Raw genomic sequence first — 21,363 nt, 5'->3', positions numbered from 1 at the left:
TACTAACCACTATACGATCACGGCGAGCTACTTGGGCTCAACGACATACAGTGACATGGAGAATTTATAATTCGGAACACTCAGGGCTGTTCCTGTGATAGGCTGGATGTATTCATTGCTTCCTCATTCCTCATTCAGAGGCTGCGTCTCCTCAGTGGTTGATAGGCTGAAACCGTTTCCTGGCCGCCTGCTTGTGAAATGCCAGGAGTCAAAGATCACACATTACACTTGCGGACCTGTGATGGGACAACAATGCAGAGAAACCCACCTGGCACAGACCTTCTATTCTGTCTATTAGACCTACATCTTCCCTGCACCTTTCAAGCCATTTGTATGTGAAGCAAGAAAGAGTTAGAGAGTGATCCATCTACACTTTTATAGGGAGGATGTCGCCGTGAGCTCCTCCCAGCTAATCACACGAACAGCAGAAAAGCAAGAAAAATACACAGTTGAGGGGTGGGCTGCATGGTTATGTTTTTGAGTAAATATTGAAACTGACCTCAGTGGCTCATTAGCAGAGCTGCGGCTAATGACTGGTGCCAAATCATGAAGAAGCAAGCACCATGGCTCGTAGGGGACCCACAACACGCTTTTCTTAGCTCACTGAATTAAAGTATAAACTTCCGCCGTGTGTGAGTGGTAAAGGCTTGTTAATATGGTTCCTTTTCCAATTCAAGTCTGACAACAAGAGGCATGAACCACGTGGCTTCGGAAGCTCAGGAAAGTAGCCACCAACCACAGAGAAAGAGAGAACTGGCAGTATGAGAGGTGGAGAAAACAGAAGCGGGAGCAAGGAGCTCAAATGAGATTGATGGCGTTTAAATAGAGCGCGTAAAGGAACAGTTACACATCTAAGAAATGGGAAAGACAGACTAGGGAAAAAAACACAGAAAGAGCCTGTAGATGAAATTCTCTTCCTGGGACAGCAGGTTAAGAGAAATTACACATGGGGAGGTTAAGCATGTAACACGGGGGAGAATAAAAAAGAAAATGCAGTTTTATGAAGTGTGTTTGCCAATCCAGCCAGCACTTTTGTTCTATTTCTCTCTTTGCGTCTTTTATTGGTAAAGTAACTTTCAAGTGCATGCGCAGGTATGAATGAGAGAGCAACGGTATAATAATTTGAAGCGTTTACACCAGTGTTAAAGTAGGAATGAGGTGTAGCAAAGACATGAAAGAGGTAGCGATAACAAATATGTGGAGAGGCAATAGTGACACAAAAATAAGCCACCTATTTATAAAACTGAAATGGAAGAAATACTAAAGGTTAACTTCTGAAATTGTAGCCGATCTTAAAAAGATTCTCGTTGTTGGCAGGATTCGAACCTGCGCGGGGATACCCCAATGGATTTCTAGTCCATCGCCTTAACCACTCGGCCACAACAACTTGCTGTAAGCTGCCTACAAATATTTTGTTTGAAAGTTTTGAAGTTTTCCCACATCAAAGTACTGATATTCTGCAATGCGCTTTTTAAAAACAATGTTTTTTTCATCATGCACGTTCTGTCCTAAAAACAAAAATTGCATGAGTATATCTCTGGATCTGTAAAAGGATACGCTTGCATTCAAACTCTCTTGTGGCACTCAAGTTTTTTGGACCCTGTTGCACTCTGATTTTGCGCTGCTTTTAGTCTACGACCCATATTACAGAAGTCAACCATCTCTGAGTATTTGGGACTCCTTTGTAAGTGCCTTATCTTTAATCCTTGAAAAGCTCTATAATAAAGGGGTCTGTCAAAGATTGCTTGAATGGAAGATAAAAGAAGGCCCACTTGTCTCACCAAATGCAGTAGAGAAACCTGATGTTTTACTCATGTTATCCTTAGTTCAGTTTTTGTTAGACCTGGCATCCTTAAGGTGGCCTACCAGCAACCTTTTTGCTTTTCACCTCACGTTTTGCTGTATCTTTATGTTGGCCTTAGGACTCTAATCACTTTATCACTACTGTGAGAAAGTGGCTCTGTATATACTGTTCCCAAATAGGTACAGTGTGCACAGAGTCCCCAGTCCCCAGAGGTTTGGCAGAGGCTAAAGTTAGATATAACCTTACTCTCTAAAGTGGTAGCTTGCCGAGCAGTAAGGCAGTATCAGAGTACAGTGTAAAACATTTGTTGTACACACTCAGTCAGCAAATGGTCTCACACACTCAAGAACTGAACTCTAGGCCATTGGTTTGCATACAAAAGATATTGTTGTTTTATTTTAGAACCAACAATAGGTATCAAAATATACTTTCTCAGAATGAGATGCTTTAGTTAAATACTTTGCAATAGGCAATTGACTTTTGCAGGTCATAGTTACAGTTTATTGCAATAGGCAACACAATTTGAATCACAATAATACATTGAGCTCAATGGGAATTTTAAGTTATATGCAATTAATTACTTTCAGGATTACTTTTCTAAATCCAGGACTGGATCCTAGATTCAGTCCTGGGACAGTTCTTAGAAACAAGTGAGTAAATTCGTTTTAGTTACTGTTGTGATTTTTAAGCAATATTTTGCTATTTTAAAAGTTGACACTTCGAAACTTTTGCTGATCAAATTACCAATGTTATCCTATGGAAGGAAATTCACTTAGCAGGTAAGTGGGGTTATGGTTACTTTTTCTAGGTCAGTGTTGGATCCTAGATCCAGCACTACTGTACCACCTGTAAGCAGTTGAGAAACTGCGTTTAAGTTATACAGGCGATTTTTAAGGAATATTTACATGTTTGCAAAATCGACACTTAGAAGAAATTTCACAGAAAAACAGTCAATGGTTTCCTATGGAAGAAAATTCAAGTTACGGGTAAAGTACGTTCTCGTTACTTTTGTAATCCAGTGCTGGGCTCCTAGGCTCAGTACTGGGACATCTATCTAAAACAGGTAAACAATTACGTTTTCACAGTTGGTACGATTTTTAAAGAATATTTGTAAGTTTCAAAAATCGACACTTAGAAAATTTTCAGCAAAAAGCAGGCAATGATATCCCATGGAAGGAAATTCGAGTTACTGGTAAGTACGGTTAAAATTACTTTTCAGGGTCAGTACTGAGCTCCAAGATGCAGCACTGAGGTCTCTCCTGATAACAGGTGAGTAAATCAGAATTTGTTGTTCGGCTGATTTTAGATGAATATTTTAAAGTTCCAAAACTTCACACCACTTAGAAGAATTTCCAAGTGAAACCACTCAATGTTAGCCTATGGAAGAAAAGTGAGTTATCGGCTTTTAGGTAAGTACTCGACTGGCAGAGTTATGGTTCTGGGCATAGACTCAGGAGTCTCCCAGGGGAGTCCCAGCCTACTTGCCAAGCCTTAAACTCCCCTTTTATTACATATAATTTACACCTAAGGTAGGCCCTAGGTAGTCCTAGGTGCATGATGCTATGTAAGTAAAAAATAAGATATGTACGTTGGTGGTTCGCGTGTCCTGTAAGTACCAAACAGTCTATTTCATTTTACACTACTGTGAGGTCTACCCCTCTCATAGGTTAGCTCTGTGTATTCCCCTATACTTTTTATTTGGTAATTCCATATCGGAGAGGAGTAGCTTTATTTATTTATTGAAAATCCTACTTACTGGTGAGTTTGGATTTAACTTTACTATTTTAGAAATGCCACTTTTAGAGAGTGAACATTTCTCTGCACTTACTGCTCTATTTGCCTGAAACCTGGCCCCAATACACGTCTGGATTGGGCTGGGTGACAGCAAAATTTGTGCCTTCCCTCTAGAGAGCCACAACACAGGTCACTCAACTGCACCTGGGGGGTGAGCTCCGCTCCCCCTCCACCCCCAATAGGTTCAAGAACGATAATTTATGTAAGTAAATACATTATAGCTACAGCTTATAATCATGCGAGTTTAAATCATTTGTTGTTAGATGGTTTAAATATTTGAAAGGATCTCTTTTTAATAGACATTTTACAAAAACCACTGGTACATTTGCTAATTCTGTAAAATTAACACCCAACTGCCGTGACATTGCCAACCACAATGCCGTGACTCGGATTCAAACCGAGGTTGCTGCAGCCACAACGCAGAGTACTAACCACTATACGATCACGGCGAGCTACTTGAGCTCAACGACATACAGTGACATGGAGAATTTATAATTCGGAACACTCAGGGCTGTTCCTGTGATAGGCTGGATGTATTCATTGCTTCCTCATTCCTCATTCAGAGGCTGCGTCTCCTCAGTGGTTGATAGGCTGAAACCGTTTCCTGGCCGCCTGCTTGTGAAATGCCAGGAGTCAAAGATCACACATTACACTTGCGGACCTGTGATGGGACACCAATGCAGAGAAACCCACCTGGCCCAGACCTTCTATTCTGTCTATTAGACCTGCATCTTCCCTGCACCTTTCAAGCCATTTGTATGTGAAGCAAGAAAGAGTTAGAGAGTGATCCATCTACACTTTTATAGGGAGGATGTCGCCGTGAGCTCCTCCCAGCTAATCACACGAACAGCAGAAAAGCAAGATAAATACACAGTTGAGGGGTGGGCTGCATGGTTATGTTTTTGAGTAAATATTGAAACTGACCTCAGTGGCTCATTAGCAGAGCTGCGGCTAATGACTGGTGCCAAATCATGATGAAGCAAGCACCATGGCTCGTAGGGGACCCACAACACGCTTTTCTTAGCTCACTGAATTAAAGTATAAACTTCCGCCGTGTGTGAGTGGTAAAGGCTTGTTAATATGGTTCCTTTTCCAATTCAAGTCTAACAACAAGAGGCAGGAACCACGTGGCTTCGGAAGCTCAGGAAAGTAGCCACCAACCACAGAGAAAGAGAGAACTGGCAGTATGAGAGGTGGAGAAAACAGAAGCGGGAGCAAGGAGCTCAAATGAGATTGATGGCGTTTAACTAGAGCGCGTAAAGGAACAGTTACACAGCTAAGAAATGGGAAAGACAGACTAGGGAAAAAAACACAGAAAGAGCCTGTAGATGAAATTCTCTTCCTGGGACAGCAGGCTAAGAGAAATTACACATGGGGAGGTTAAGCATGTAACACGGGGGAGAATAAAAAAGAAAATGCAGTTTTATGAAGTGTGTTTGCCAAATCCAGCCAGCACTTTTGTTCTATTTCTCTCTTTGCGTCTTTTATTGGTAAAGTAAAATTCAAGTGCATGCGCAGGTATGAATGAGAGAGCAACGGTATAATAATTTGAAGCGTTTACACCAGTGCTAAAGTAGGAATGAGGTGTAGCAAAGACATGAAAGAGGTAGCGATAACAAATATGTGGAGAGGCAATAGTGACACAAAAATAAGCCACCTATTTATAAAACTGAAATGGAAGAAATACTAAAGGTTAACTTCTGAAATTGTAGCCGATAATAAAAAGATTCTCGTTGTTGGCAGGATTCGAACCTGCGCGGGGACACCCCAATGGATTTCGAGTCCATCGCCTTAACCACTCGGCCACAACAACTTGCTGTAAGCTGCCTACAAATATTTTGTTTGAAAGTTTTGAAGTTTTCCCACATCAAAGTACTGATATTCTGCAATGCGCTTTTTAAAAACAATGTTTTTTTCATCATGCACGTTCTGTCCTAAAAACTAAAATTGCATGAGTATATCTCTGGATCTGTAAAAGGATACGCTTGCATTCAAACTCTCTTGTGGCACTCAAGTTTTTTGGACCCTGTTGCACTCTGTTTTTGCGCTGCTTTTAGTCTACGACCCATATTACAGAAGTCAACCATCTCTGAGTATTTGGGACTCCTTTGTAAGTGCCTTATCTTTAATCCTTGAAAAGCTCTATAATAAAGGGGTCTGTCAAAGATTGCTTGAATGGAAGATAAAAGAAGGCCCACTTGTCTCACCAAATGCAGTAGAGAAACCTGATGTTTTACTCATGTTATCCTTAGTTCAGTTTTTGTTAGACCTGGCATCCTTAAGGTGGCCTACCAGCAACCTTTTTGCTTTTCACCTCACGTTTTGCTGTATTTTTATGTTGGCCTTAGGACTCTAATCACTTTATCACTACTGTGAGAAAGTGGCTCTGTATATACTGTTCCCAAATAGGTACAGTGTGCACAGAGTCCCCAGTCCCCAGAGGTTTGGCAGAGGCTAAAGTTAGATATAACCTTACTCTCTAAAGTGGTAGCTTACCGAGCAGTAAGGCAGTATCAGAGTACAGTGTAAAACATTTGTTGTACACACTCAGTCAGCAAATGGTCTCACACACTCAAGAACTGAACTCTAGGCCATTGGTTTGCATACAAAAGATATTGTTGTTTTATTTTAGAACCAACAATAGGTATCAAAATATACTTTCTCAGAATGAGATGCTTTAGTTAAATACTTTGCAATAGGCAATTGACTTTTGCAGGTCATAGTTACAGTTTATTGCAATAGGCAACACAATTTGAATCACAATAATACATTGAGCTCAATGGGAATTTTAAGTTATATGCAATTAATTACTTTCAGGATTACTTTTCTAAATCCAGGACTGGATCCTAGATTCAGTCCTGGGACAGTTCTTGGAAACAAGTGAGTAAATTCGTTTTAGTTACTGTTGTGATTTTTAAGCATTATTTTGCTATTTTAAAAGTTGACACTTCGAAACTTTTGCTGATCAAATTACCAATGTTATCCTATGGAAGGAAATTCACTTAGCAGGTAAGTGGGGTTATGGTTACTTTTTCTAGGTCAGTGTTGGATCCTAGATCCAGCACTACTGTACCACCTGTTGCAAAATCGACACTTAGAAGAAATTTCACAGAAAAACAGTCAATGGTTTCCTATGGAAGAAAATTCAAGTTACGGGTAAAGTACGTTCTCCTTACTTTTGTAATCCAGTGCTGGGCTCCTAGGCTCAGTACTGGGACATCTATCTAAAACAGGTAAACAATTACGTTTTCACAGTTGGTACGATTTTTAAAGAATATTTGTAAGTTTCAAAAATCGACACTTAGAAAATTTTCAGCAAAAAGCAGGCAATGATATCCCATGGAAGGAAATTCGAGTTACTGGTAAGTACGGTTAAAATTACTTTTCAGGGTCAGTACTGAGCTCCAAGATGCAGCACTGAGGTCTCTCCTGATAACAGGTGAGTAAATCAGAATTCGTTGTTCGGCTGATTTTAGATGAATATTTTAAAGTTCCAAAACTCCACACCACTTGGAAGAATTTCCAAGTGAAACCACTCAATGTTAGCCTATGGAAGAAAAGTGAGTTATCGGCTTTTAGGTAAGTACTCGACTGGCAGAGTTATGGTTCTGGGCATAGACTCAGGGGTCTCCCAGGGGAGTCCCAGCCTACTTGCCAAGCCTTAAACTCCACTTTTATTACATATAATTTACACCTAAGGTAGGCCCTAGGTAGTCCTAGGTGCATGATGCTATGTAAGTAAAAAATAAGATATGTACTTTGGTGGTTCGTGTGTCCTGTAAGTACCAAACAGTCTATTTCATTTTTCACTACTGTGAGGTCTACCCCTCTCATAGGTTAGCTCTGTGTATTCCCCTATACTTTTTATTTGGTAATTCCATATCGGAGAGGAGTAGCTTTATTTATTTATTGAAAATCCTACTTACTGGTGAGGTTGGATTTAACTTTACTATTTTAGAAATGCCACTTTTAGAGAGTGAACATTTCTCTGCACTTACTGCTCTATTTGCCTGAAACCTGGCCCCAATACACGTCTGGATTGGGCTGGGTGACAGCAAAATTTGTGCCTTCCCTCTAGAGAGCCACAACACAGGTCACTCAACTGCACCTGGGGGGTGAGCTCCGCTCCCCCTCCACCCCCAATAGGTTCAAGAACGATAATTTATGTAAGTAAATACATTATAGCTACAGCTTATAATCATGCGAGTTTAAATCATTTGTTGTTAGATGGTTTAAATATTTGAAAGGATCTGTTTTTAATAGACGTTTTACAAAAACCACTGGTACATTTGCTAATTCTGTAAACTTAACACCCAACTGCCGTGACATTGCCAACCACAATGCCGTGACTTGGATTCAAACCAAGGTTGCTGCGGCCACAACGCAGAGTACTAACCACTATACGATCACGGCGAGCTACTTGGGCTCAACGACATACAGTGACATGGAGAATTTATAATTCGGAACACTCAGGGCTGTTCCTGTGATAGGCTGGATGTATTCATTGCTTCCTCATTCCTCATTCAGAGGCTGCGTCTCCTCAGTGGTTGATAGGCTGAAACCGTTTCCTGGCCGCCTGCTTGTGAAATGCCAGGAGTCAAAGATCACACATTACACTTGCGGACCTGTGATGGGACAACAATGCAGAGAAACCCACCTGGCACAGACCTTCTATTCTGTCTATTAGACCTACATCTTCCCTGCACCTTTCAAGCCATTTGTATGTGAAGCAAGAAAGAGTTAGAGAGTGATCCATCTACACTTTTATAGGGAGGATGTCGCCGTGAGCTCCTCCCAGCTAATCACACGAACAGCAGAAAAGCAAGAAAAATACACAGTTGAGGGGTGGGCTGCATGGTTATGTTTTTGAGTAAATATTGAAACTGACCTCAGTGGCTCATTAGCAGAGCTGCGGCTAATGACTGGTGCCAAATCATGAAGAAGCAAGCACCATGGCTCGTAGGGGACCCACAACACGCTTTTCTTAGCTCACTGAATTAAAGTATAAACTTCCGCCGTGTGTGAGTGGTAAAGGCTTGTTAATATGGTTCCTTTTCCAATTCAAGTCTGACAACAAGAGGCATGAACCACGTGGCTTCGGAAGCTCAGGAAAGTAGCCACCAACCACAGAGAAAGAGAGAACTGGCAGTATGAGAGGTGGAGAAAACAGAAGCGGGAGCAAGGAGCTCAAATGAGATTGATGGCGTTTAAATAGAGCGCGTAAAGGAACAGTTACACATCTAAGAAATGGGAAAGACAGACTAGGGAAAAAAACACAGAAAGAGCCTGTAGATGAAATTCTCTTCCTGGGACAGCAGGTTAAGAGAAATTACACATGGGGAGGTTAAGCATGTAACACGGGGGAGAATAAAAAAGAAAATGCAGTTTTATGAAGTGTGTTTGCCAATCCAGCCAGCACTTTTGTTCTATTTCTCTCTTTGCGTCTTTTATTGGTAAAGTAACTTTCAAGTGCATGCGCAGGTATGAATGAGAGAGCAACGGTATAATAATTTGAAGCGTTTACACCAGTGTTAAAGTAGGAATGAGGTGTAGCAAAGACATGAAAGAGGTAGCGATAACAAATATGTGGAGAGGCAATAGTGACACAAAAATAAGCCACCTATTTATAAAACTGAAATGGAAGAAATACTAAAGGTTAACTTCTGAAATTGTAGCCGATCATAAAAAGATTCTCGTTGTTGGCAGGATTCGAACCTGCGCGGGGATACCCCAATGGATTTCTAGTCCATCGCCTTAACCACTCGGCCACAACAACTTGCTGTAAGCTGCCTACAAATATTTTGTTTGAAAGTTTTGAAGTTTTCCCACATCAAAGTACTGATATTCTGCAATGCGCTTTTTAAAAACAATGTTTTTTTCATCATGCACGTTCTGTCCTAAAAACAAAAATTGCATGAGTATATCTCTGGATCTGTAAAAGGATACGCTTGCATTCAAACTCTCTTGTGGCACTCAAGTTTTTTGGACCCTGTTGCACTCTGATTTTGCGCTGCTTTTAGTCTACGACCCATATTACAGAAGTCAACCATCTCTGAGTATTTGGGACTCCTTTGTAAGTGCCTTATCTTTAATCCTTGAAAAGCTCTATAATAAAGGGGTCTGTCAAAGATTGCTTGAATGGAAGATAAAAGAAGGCCCACTTGTCTCACCAAATGCAGTAGAGAAACCTGATGTTTTACTCATGTTATCCTTAGTTCAGTTTTTGTTAGACCTGGCATCCTTAAGGTGGCCTACCAGCAACCTTTTTGCTTTTCACCTCACGTTTTGCTGTATCTTTATGTTGGCCTTAGGACTCTAATCACTTTATCACTACTGTGAGAAAGTGGCTCTGTATATACTGTTCCCAAATAGGTACAGTGTGCACAGAGTCCCCAGTCCCCAGAGGTTTGGCAGAGGCTAAAGTTAGATATAACCTTACTCTCTAAAGTGGTAGCTTGCCGAGCAGTAAGGCAGTATCAGAGTACAGTGTAAAACATTTGTTGTACACACTCAGTCAGCAAATGGTCTCACACACTCAAGAACTGAACTCTAGGCCATTGGTTTGCATACAAAAGATATTGTTGTTTTATTTTAGAACCAACAATAGGTATCAAAATATACTTTCTCAGAATGAGATGCTTTAGTTAAATACTTTGCAATAGGCAATTGACTTTTGCAGGTCATAGTTACAGTTTATTGCAATAGGCAACACAATTTGAATCACAATAATACATTGAGCTCAATGGGAATTTTAAGTTATATGCAATTAATTACTTTCAGGATTACTTTTCTAAATCCAGGACTGGATCCTAGATTCAGTCCTGGGACAGTTCTTAGAAACAAGTGAGTAAATTCGTTTTAGTTACTGTTGTGATTTTTAAGCAATATTTTGCTATTTTAAAAGTTGACACTTCGAAACTTTTGCTGATCAAATTACCAATGTTATCCTATGAAAGGAAATTCACTTAGCAGGTAAGTGGGGTTATGGTTACTTTTTCTAGGTCAGTGTTGGATCCTAGATCCAGCACTACTGTACCACCTGTAAGCAGTTGAGAAACTGCGTTTAAGTTATACAGGCGATTTTTAAGGAATATTTACATGTTTGCAAAATCGACACTTAGAAGAAATTTCACAGAAAAACAGTCAATGGTTTCCTATGGAAGAAAATTCAAGTTACGGGTAAAGTACGTTCTCGTTACTTTTGTAATCCAGTGCTGGGCTCCTAGGCTCAGTACTGGGACATCTATCTAAAACAGGTAAACAATTACGTTTTCACAGTTGGTACGATTTTTAAAGAATATTTGTAAGTTTCAAAAATCGACACTTAGAAAATTTTCAGCAAAAAGCAGGCAATGATATCCCATGGAAGGAAATTCGAGTTACTGGTAAGTACGGTTAAAATTACTTTTCAGGGTCAGTACTGAGCTCCAAGATGCAGCACTGAGGTCTCTCCTGATAACAGGTGAGTAAATCAGAATTTGTTGTTCGGCTGATTTTAGATGAATATTTTAAAGTTCCAAAACTTCACACCACTTAGAAGAATTTCCAAGTGAAACCACTCAATGTTAGCCTATGGAAGAAAAGTGAGTTATCGGCTTTTAGGTAAGTACTCGACTGGCAGAGTTATGGTTCTGGGCATAGACTCAGGAGTCTCCCAGGGGAGTCCCAGCCTACTTGCCAAGCCTTAAACTCCCCTTTTATTACATATAATTTACACCTAAGGTAGGCCCTAGGTAGTCCTAGGTGCATGATGCTATGTAAGTAAAAAATAAGATATGTACGTTGGTGGTTCGCGTGTCCTGTAAGTACCAAACAGTCTATTTCATTTTACACTACTGTGAGGTCTACCCCTCTCATAGGTTAGCTCTGTGTATTCCCCTATACTTTTTATTTGGTAATTCCATATCGGAGAGGAGTAGCTTTATTTATTTATTGAAAATCCTACTTACTGGTGAGTTTGGATTTAACTTTACTATTTTAGAAATGCCACTTTTAGAGAGTGAACATTTCTCTGCACTTACTGCTCTATTTGCCTGAAACCTGGCCCCAATACACGTCTGGATTGGGCTGGGTGACAGCAAAATTTGTGCCTTCCCTCTAGAGAGCCACAACACAGGTCACTCAACTGCACCTGGGGGGTGAGCTCCGCTCCCCCTCCACCCCCAATAGGTTCAAGAACGATAATTTATGTAAGTAAATACATTATAGCTACAGCTTATAATCATGCGAGTTTAAATCATTTGTTGTTAGATGGTTTAAATATTTGAAAGGATCTGTTTTTAATAGACGTTTTACAAAAACCACTGGTACATTTGCTAATTCTGTAAAATTAACACCCAACTGCCGTGACATTGCCAACCACAATGCCGTGACTCGAATTCGAACCGAGGTTGCTGCGGCCACAACGCAGAGTACTAACCACTATACAATCACGGCGAGCTACTTGGGCTCAACGACATACAGTGACATGGAGAATTTATAATTCGGAACACTCAGGGCTGTTCCTGTGATAGGCTGGATGTATTCATTGCTTCCTCATTCCTCATTCAGAGGCTGCGTCTCCTCAGTGGTTGATAGGCTGAAACCGTTTCCTGGCCGCCTGCTTGTGAAATGCCAGGAGTCAAAGATCACACATTACACTTGCGGACCTGTGATGGGACACCAATGCAGAGAAACCCACCTGGCACAGACCTTCTATTCTGTCTATTAGACCTGCATCTTCCCTGCACCTTTCAAGCCATTTGTATGTGAAGCAAGAAAGAGTTAGAGAGTGATCCATCTACACTTTTATAGGGAGGATGTCGCCGTGAGCTCCTCCCAGCTAATCACACGAACAGCAGAAAAGCAAGATAAATACACAGTTGAGGGGTGGGCTGCATGGTTATGTTTTTGAGTAAATATTGAAACTGACCTCAGTGGCTCATTAGCAGAGCTGCGGCTAATGACTGGTGCCAAATCATGATGAAGCAAGCACCATGGCTCGTAGGGGACCCACAACACGCTTTTCTTAGCTCACTGAATTAAAGTATAAACTTCCGCCGTGTGTGAGTGGTAAAGGCTTGTTAATATGGTTCCTTTTCCAATTCAAGTCTGACAACAAGAGGCAGGAACCACGTGGCTTCGGAAGCTCAGGAAAGTAGCCACCAACCACAGAGAAAGAGAGAACTGGCAGTATGAGAGGTGGAGAAAACAGAAGCGGGAGCAAGGAGCTCAAATGAGATTGATGGCGTTTAAATAGAGCGCGTAAAGGAACAGTTACACATCTAAGAAATGGGAAAGACAGACTAGGGAAAAAAACACAGAAAGAGCCTGTAGATGAAATTCTCTTCCTGGGACAGCAGGTTAAGAGAAATTACACATGGGGAGGTTAAGCATGTAACACGGGGGAGAATAAAAAAGAAAATGCAGTTTTATGAAGTGTGTTTGCCAATCCAGCCAGCACTTTTGTTCTATTTCTCTCTTTGCGTCTTTTATTGGTAAAGTAACTTTCAAGTGCATGCGCAGGTATGAATGAGAGAGCAACGGTATAATAATTTGAAGCGTTTACACCAGTGCTAAAGTAGGAATGAGGTGTAGCAAAGACATGAAAGAGGTAGCGATAACAAATATGTGGAGAGGCAATAGTGACACAAAAATAAGCCACCTATTTATAAAACTGAAATGGAAGAAATACTAAAGGTTAACTTCTGAAATTGTAGCCGATAATAAAAAGATTCTCGTTGTTGGCAGGATTCGAACCTGCGCGGGGATACCCCAATGGATTTCTAGTCCATCGCCTTAACCACTCAGCCACAACAACTTGCTGTAAGCTGCATACAAATATTTTGTTTGAAAGTTTTGAAGTTTTCCCACATCAAAGTACTGATATTCTGCAATGCGCTTTTTAAAAACAATGTTTTTTTCATCATGCACGTTCTGTCCTAAAAACAAAAATTGCATGAGTATATCTCTGGATCTGTAAAAGGATACGCTTGCATTCAAACTCTCTTGTGGCACTCAAGTGTTTTTGGACCCTGTTGCACTCTGTTTTTGCGCTGCTTTTAGTCTACGACCCATATTACAGAAGTCAACCATCTCTGAGTATTTGGGACTCCTTTGTAAGTGCCTTATCTTTAATCCTTGAAAAGCTCTATAATAAAGGGGTCTGTCAAAGATTGCTTGAATGGAAGATAAAAGAAGGCCCACTTGTCTCACCAAATGCAGTAGAGAAACCTGATGTTTTACTCATGTTATCCTTAGTTCAGTTTTTGTTAGACCTGGCATCCTTAAGGTGGCCTACCAGCAACCTTTTTGCTTTTCACCTCACGTTTTGCTGTATCTTTATGTTGGCCTTAGGACTCTAATCACTTTATCACTACTGTGAGAAAGTGGCTCTGTATATACTGTTCCCAAATAGGTACAGTGTGCACAGAGTCCCCAGTCCCCAGAGGTTTGGCAGAGGCTAAAGTTAGATATAACCTTACTCTCTAAAGTGGTAGCTTGCCGAGCAGTAAGGCAGTATCAGAGTACAGTGTAAAACATTTGTTGTACACACTCAGTCAGCAAATGGTCTCACACACTCAAGAACTGAACTCTAGGCCATTGGTTTGCATACAAAAGATATTGTTGTTTTATTTTAGAACCAACAATAGGTATCAAAATATACTTTCTCAGAATGAGATGCTTTAGTTAAATACTTTGCAATAGGCAATTGACTTTTGAAGGTCATAGTTACAGTTTATTGCAATAGGCAACACAATTTGAATCACAATAATACATTGAGCTCAATGGGAATTTTAAGTTATATGCAATTAATTACTTTCAGGATTACTTTTCTAAATCCAGGACTGGATCCTAGATTCAGTCCTGGGACAGTTCTTGGAAACAAGTGAGTAAATTCGTTTTAGTTACTGTTGTGATTTTTAAGCAATATTTTGCTATTTTAAAAGTTGACACTTAGAAACTTTTGCTGATCAAATTACCAATGTTATCCTATGGAAGGAAATTCACTTAGCAGGTAAGTGGGGTTATGGTTACTTTTTCTAGGTCAGTGTTGGATCCTAGATCCAGCACTACTGTACCACCTGTAAGCAGTTGAGAAACTGCGTTTAAGTTATACAGACGATTTTTAAGGAATATTTACATGTTTGCAAAATCGACACTTAGATGAAATTTCACAGAAATACAGTGAATGGTCTCCTATGGAAGAAAATTCAAGTTAAGGGTAAAGTACGTTCTCGTTACTTTTGTAATCCAGTGCTGGGCTCCTAGGCTCAGTACTGGGACATCTATCTAAAACAGGTAAACAATTACGTTTTCACAGTTGGTACGATTTTTAAAGAATATTTGTAAGTTTCAAAAATCGACACTTAGAAAATTTTCAGCAAAAAGCAGGCAATGATATCCCATGGAAGGAAATTCGAGTTACTGGTAAGTACGGTTAAAATTACTTTTCAGGGTCAGTACTGAGCTCCAAGATGCAGCACTGAGGTCTCTCCTGATAACAGGTGAGTAAATCAGAATTCGTTGTTCGTCTGATTTTAGATGAATATTTTAAAGTTCCAAAACTCCACACCACTTAGAAGAATTTCCAAGTGAAACCACTCAATGTTAGCCTATGGAAGAAAAGTGAGTTATCGGCTTTTAGGTAAGTACTCGACTGGCAGAGTTATGGTTCTGGGCATAGACTCAGGGGTCTCCCAGGGGAGTCCCAGCCTACTTGCCAAGCCTTAAACTCCCCTTTTATTACATATAATTTACACCTAAGGTAGGCCCTAGGTAGTCCTAGGTGCATGATGCTATGTAAGTAAAAAATAAGATATGTACTTTGGTGGTTCGCGTGTCCTGTAAGTACCAAACAGTCTATTTCGTTTTTCACTACTGTGAGGTCTACCCCTCTCATAGGTTAGCTCTGTGTATTCCCCTATACTTTTTATTTGGTAATTCGATATCGGAGAGGAGTAGCTTTATTTATTTATTGAAAATCCTACTTACTGGTGAGTTTGGATTTAACTTTACTATTTTAGAAATGCCACTTTTAGAGAGTGAACATTTCTCTGCACTTACTGCTCTATTTGCCTGAAACCTGGCCCCAATACACGTCTGGATTGGGCTGGGTGACAGCAAAATTTGTGCCTTCCCTCTTGAGAGCCACAACACAGGTCACTCAACTGCACCTGGGGGGTGAGCTCCGCTCCCCCTCCACCCCCAATAGGTTCAAGAACGATAATTTATGTAAGTAAATACATTATAGCTACAGCTTATAATCATGCGAGTTTAAATCATTTGTTGTTAGATGGTTTAAATATTTGAAAGGATCTCTTTTTAATAGACATTTTACAAAAACCACTGGTACATTTGCTAATTCTGTAAAATTAACACCCAACTGCCGTGACATTGCCAACCACAATGCCGTGACTCGGATTCAAACCGAGGTTGCTGCGGCCACAACGCAGAGTACTAACCACTATACGATCACGGCGAGCTACTTGGGCTCAACGACATACAGTGACATGGAGAATTTATAATTCGGAACACTCAGGGCTGTTCCTGTGATAGGCTGGATGTATTCATTGCTTCCTCATTCCTCATTCAGAGGCTGCGTCTCCTCAGTGGTTGATAGGCTGAAACCGTTTCCTGGCCGCCTGCTTGTGAAATGCCAGGAGTCAAAGATCACACATTACACTTGCGGACCTGTGATGGGACACCAATGCAGAGAAACCCACCTGGCCCAGACCTTCTATTCTGTCTATTAGACCTGCATCTTCCCTGCACCTTTCAAGCCATTTGTATGTGAAGCAAGAAAGAGTTAGAGAGTGATCCATCTACACTTTTATAGGGAGGATGTCGCCGTGAGCTCCTCCCAGCTAATCACACGAACAGCAGAAAAGCAAGATAAATACACAGTTGAGGGGTGGGCTGCATGGTTATGTTTTTGAGTAAATATTGAAACTGACCTCAGTGGCTCATTAGCAGAGCTGCGGCTAATGACTGGTGCCAAATCATGATGAAGCAAGCACCATGGCTCGTAGGGGACCCACAACACGCTTTTCTTAGCTCACTGAATTAAAGTATAAACTTCCGCCGTGTGTGAGTGGTAAAGGCTTGTTAATATGGTTCCTTTTCCAATTCAAGTCTAACAACAAGAGGCAGGAACCACGTGGCTTCGGAAGCTCAGGAAAGTAGCCACCAACCACAGAGAAAGAGAGAACTGGCAGTATGAGAGGTGGAGAAAACAGAAGCGGGAGCAAGGAGCTCAAATGAGATTGATGGCGTTTAACTAGAGCGCGTAAAGGAACAGTTACACAGCTAAGAAATGGGAAAGACAGACTAGGGAAAAAAACACAGAAAGAGCCTGTAGATGAAATTCTCTTCCTGGGACAGCAGGTTAAGAGAAATTACACATGGGGAGGTTAAGCATGTAACACGGGGGAGAATAAAAAAGAAAATGCAGTTTTATGAAGTGTGTTTGCCAAATCCAGCCAGCACTTTTGTTCTATTTCTCTCTTTGCGTCTTTTATTGGTAAAGTAAAATTCAAGTGCATGCGCAGGTATGAATGAGAGAGCAACGGTATAATAATTTGAAGCGTTTACACCAGTGCTAAAGTAGGAATGAGGTGTAGCAAAGACATGAAAGAGGTAGCGATAACAAATATGTGGAGAGGCAATAGTGACACAAAAATAAGCCACCTATTTATAAAACTGAAATGGAAGAAATACTAAAGGTTAACTTCTGAAATTGTAGCCGATAATAAAAAGATTCTCGTTGTTGGCAGGATTCGAACCTGCGCGGGGACACCCCAATGGATTTCGAGTCCATCGCCTTAACCACTCGGCCACAACAACTTGCTGTAAGCTGCCTACAAATATTTTGTTTGAAAGTTTTGAAGTTTTCCCACATCAAAGTACTGATATTCTGCAATGCGCTTTTTAAAAACAATGTTTTTTTCATCATGCACGTTCTGTCCTAAAAACAAAAATTGCATGAGTATATCTCTGGATCTGTAAAAGGATACGCTTGCATTCAAACTCTCTTGTGGCACTCAAGTTGTTTGGACCCTGTTGCACTCTGTTTTTGCGCTGCTTTTAGTCTACGACCCATATTACAGAAGTCAACCATCTCTGAGTATTTGGGACTCCTTTGTAAGTGCCTTATCTTTAATCCTTGAAAAGCTCTATAATAAAGGGGTCTGTCAAAGATTGCTTGAATGGAAGATAAAAGAAGGCCCACTTGTCTCACCAAATGCAGTAGAGAAACCTGATGTTTTACTCATGTTATCCTTAGTTCAGTTTTTGTTAGACCTGGCATCCTTAAGGTGGCCTACCAGCAACCTTTTTGCTTTTCACCTCACGTTTTGCTGTATCTTTATGTTGGCCTTAGGACTCTAATCACTTTATCACTACTGTGAGAAAGTGGCTCTGTATATACTGTTCCCAAATAGGTACAGTGTGCACAGAGTCCCCAGTCCCCAGAGGTTTGGCAGAGGCTAAAGTTAGATATAACCTTACTCTCTAAAGTGGTAGCTTGCCGAGCAGTAAGGCAGTATCAGAGTACAGTGTAAAACATTTGTTGTACACACTCAGTCAGCAAATGGTCTCACACACTCAAGAACTGAACTCTAGGCCATTGGTTTGCATACAAAAGATATTGTTGTTTTATTTTAGAACCAACAATAGGTATCAAAATATACTTTCTCAGAATGAGATGCTTTAGTTAAATACTTTGCAATAGGCAATTGACTTTTGCAGGTCATAGTTACAGTTTATTGCAATAGGCAACACAATTTGTATCACAATAATACATTGAGCTCAATGGGAATTTTAAGTTATATGCAATTAATTACTTTCAGGATTGCTTTTCTAAATCCAGGACTGGATCCTAGATTCAGTCCTGGGACAGTTCTTGGAAACAAGTGAGTAAATTCGTTTTAGTTACTGTTGTGATTTTTAAGCAATATTTTGCTATTTTAAAAGTTGACACTTCGAAACTTTTACTGATCAAATTACCAATGTTATCCTATGGAAGGAAATTCACTTAGCAGGTAAGTGGGGTTATGGTTACGTTTTCTAGGTCAGTGTTGGATCCTAGATCCAGCACTACTGTACCACCTGTAAGCAGTTGAGAAACTGCGTTTAAGTTATACAGGCGATTTTTAAGGAATATTTACATGTTTGCAAAATCGACACTTCGAAGAAATTTCACAGAAAAACAGTCAATGGTTTCCTATGGAAGAAAATTCAAGTTACGGGTAAAGTACGTTCTCGTTACTTTTGTAATCCAGTGCTGGGCTCCTAGGCTCAGTACTGGGACATCTATCTAAAACAGGTAAACAATTACGTTTTCACAGTTGGTACGATTTTTAAAGAATATTTGTAAGTTTCAAAAATCGACACTTAGAAAATTTTCAGCAAAAAGCAGGCAATGATATCCCATGGAAGGAAATTCGAGTTACTGGTAAGTACGGTTAAAATTACTTTTCAGGGTCAGTACCGAGCTCCAAGATGCAGCACTGAGGTCTATCCTGATAACAGGTGAGTAAATCAGAATTCGTTGTTCGGCTGATTTTAGATGAATATTTTAAAGTTCCAAAACTCCACACCACTTAGAAGAATTTCCAAGTGAAACCACTCAATGTTAGCCTATGGAAGAAAAGTGAGTTATCGGCTTTTAGGTAAGTACTCGACTGGCAGAGTTATGGTTCTGGGCATAGACTCAGGGGTCTCCCAGGGGAGTCCCAGCCTACTTGCCAAGCCTTAAACTCCCCTTTTATTACATATAATTTACACCTAAGGTAGGCCCTAGGTAGTCCTAGGTGCATGATGCTATGTAAGTAAAAAATAAGATATGTACTTTGGTGGTTCGCGTGTCCTGTAAGTACCAAACAGTCTATTTCATTTTTCACTACTGTGAGGTCTACCCCTCTCATAGGTTAGCTCTGTGTATTCCCCTATACTTTTTATTTGGTAATTCCATATCGGAGAGGAGTAGCTTTATTTATTTATTGAAAATCCTACTTACTGGTGAGTTTGGATTTAACTTTACTATTTTAGAAATGCCACTTTTAGAGAGTGAACATTTCTCTGCACTTACTGCTCTATTTGCCTGAAACCTGGCCCCAATACACGTCTGGATTGGGCTGGGTGACAGCAAAATTTGTGCCTTCCCTCTAGAGAGCCACAACACAGGTCACTCAACTGCACCTGGGGGGTGAGCTCCGCTCCCCCTCCACCCCCAATAGGTTCAAGAACGATAATTTATGTAAGTAAATACATTATAGCTACAGCTTATAATCATGCGAGTTTAAATCATTTGTTGTTAGATGGTTTAAATATTTGAAAGGATCTCTTTTTAATAGACATTTTACAAAAACCACTGGTACATTTGCTAATTCTGTAAAATTAACACCCAACTGCCGTGACATTGCCAACCACAATGCCGTGACTCGGATTCAAACCGAGGTTGCTGCGGCCACAACGCAGAGTACTAACCACTATACGATCACGGCGAGCTACTTGGGCTCAACGACATACAGTGACATGGAGAATTTATAATTCGGAACACTCAGGGCTGTTCCTGTGATAGGCTGGATGTATTCATTGCTTCCTCATTCCTCATTCAGAGGCTGCGTCTCCTCAGTGGTTGATAGGCTGAAACCGTTTCCTGGCCGCCTGCTTGTGAAATGCCAGGAGTCAAAGATCACACATTACACTTGCGGACCTGTGATGGGACACCAATGCAGAGAAACCCACCTGGCCCAGACCTTCTATTCTGTCTATTAGACCTGCATCTTCCCTGCACCTTTCAAGCCATTTGTATGTGAAGCAAGAAAGAGTTAGAGAGTGATCCATCTACACTTTTATAGGGAGGATGTCGCCGTGAGCTCCTCCCAGCTAATCACACGAACAGCAGAAAAGCAAGATAAATACACAGTTGAGGGGTGGGCTGCATGGTTATGTTTTTGAGTAAATATTGAAACTGACCTCAGTGGCTCATTAGCAGAGCTGCGGCTAATGACTGGTGCCAAATCATGATGAAGCAAGCACCATGGCTCATAGGGGACCCACAACACGCTTTTCTTAGCTCACTGAATTAAAGTATAAACTTCCGCCGTGTGTGAGTGGTAAAGGCTTGTTAATATGGTTCCTTTTCCAATTCAAGTCTAACAACAAGAGGCAGGAACCACGTGGCTTCGGAAGCTCAGGAAAGTAGCCACCAACCACAGAGAAAGAGAGAACTGGCAGTATGAGAGGTGGAGAAAACAGAAGCGGGAGCAAGGAGCTCAAATGAGATTGATGGCGTTTAACTAGAGCGCGTAAAGGAACAGTTACACAGCTAAGAAATGGGAAAGACAGACTAGGGAAAAAAACACAGAAAGAGCCTGTAGATGAAATTCTCTTCCTGGGACAGCAGGTTAAGAGAAATTACACATGGGGAGGTTAAGCATGTAACACGGGGGAGAATAAAAAAGAAAATGCAGTTTTATGAAGTGTGTTTGCCAAATCCAGCCAGCACTTTTGTTCTATTTCTCTCTTTGCGTCTTTTATTGGTAAAGTAAAATTCAAGTGCATGCGCAGGTATGAATGAGAGAGCAACGGTATAATAATTTGAAGCGTTTACACCAGTGCTAAAGTAGGAATGAGGTGTAGCAAAGACATGAAAGAGGTAGCGATAACAAATATGTGGAGAGGCAATAGTGACACAAAAATAAGCCACCTATTTATAAAACTGAAATGGAAGAAATACTAAAGGTTAACTTCTGAAATTGTAGCCGATAATAAAAAGATTC

General features: G+C 40.6%; 5 non-coding genes across 5 annotated transcripts; all 5 read right to left on the bottom strand.

Moving 5' to 3' along the window:
* Positions 1-1,305: 1,305 nt before the first annotated feature.
* TRNAS-AGA (transfer RNA serine (anticodon AGA)) lies at positions 1,306-1,387 on the bottom strand. Its single transcript has one exon. It is a non-coding gene; the product is annotated as a tRNA-Ser (tRNA).
* Positions 1,388-5,329: 3,942 nt separating this feature from the next.
* Positions 5,330-5,411, bottom strand: TRNAS-CGA (transfer RNA serine (anticodon CGA)). Its single transcript has one exon. It is a non-coding gene; the product is annotated as a tRNA-Ser (tRNA).
* A 3,881-nt stretch (positions 5,412-9,292) lies between these two features.
* On the bottom strand, positions 9,293-9,374 carry TRNAS-AGA (transfer RNA serine (anticodon AGA)). Its single transcript has one exon. It is a non-coding gene; the product is annotated as a tRNA-Ser (tRNA).
* Positions 9,375-13,315: 3,941 nt separating this feature from the next.
* Positions 13,316-13,397, bottom strand: TRNAS-AGA (transfer RNA serine (anticodon AGA)). The gene has a single exon. It is a non-coding gene; the product is annotated as a tRNA-Ser (tRNA).
* Positions 13,398-17,340: 3,943 nt separating this feature from the next.
* TRNAS-CGA (transfer RNA serine (anticodon CGA)) lies at positions 17,341-17,422 on the bottom strand. The gene has a single exon. It is a non-coding gene; the product is annotated as a tRNA-Ser (tRNA).
* Positions 17,423-21,363: the final 3,941 nt, after the last annotated feature.

The sequence above is a fragment of the Triturus cristatus genome, chromosome 12, assembly GCF_964204655.1.
Source record: "Triturus cristatus chromosome 12, aTriCri1.1, whole genome shotgun sequence".
NCBI lineage: Eukaryota > Metazoa > Chordata > Amphibia > Caudata > Salamandridae > Triturus > Triturus cristatus.
The sequence above is the reverse complement of the archived record's forward strand: the minus strand, read 5'-3'. Positions and strand labels throughout refer to the sequence as shown.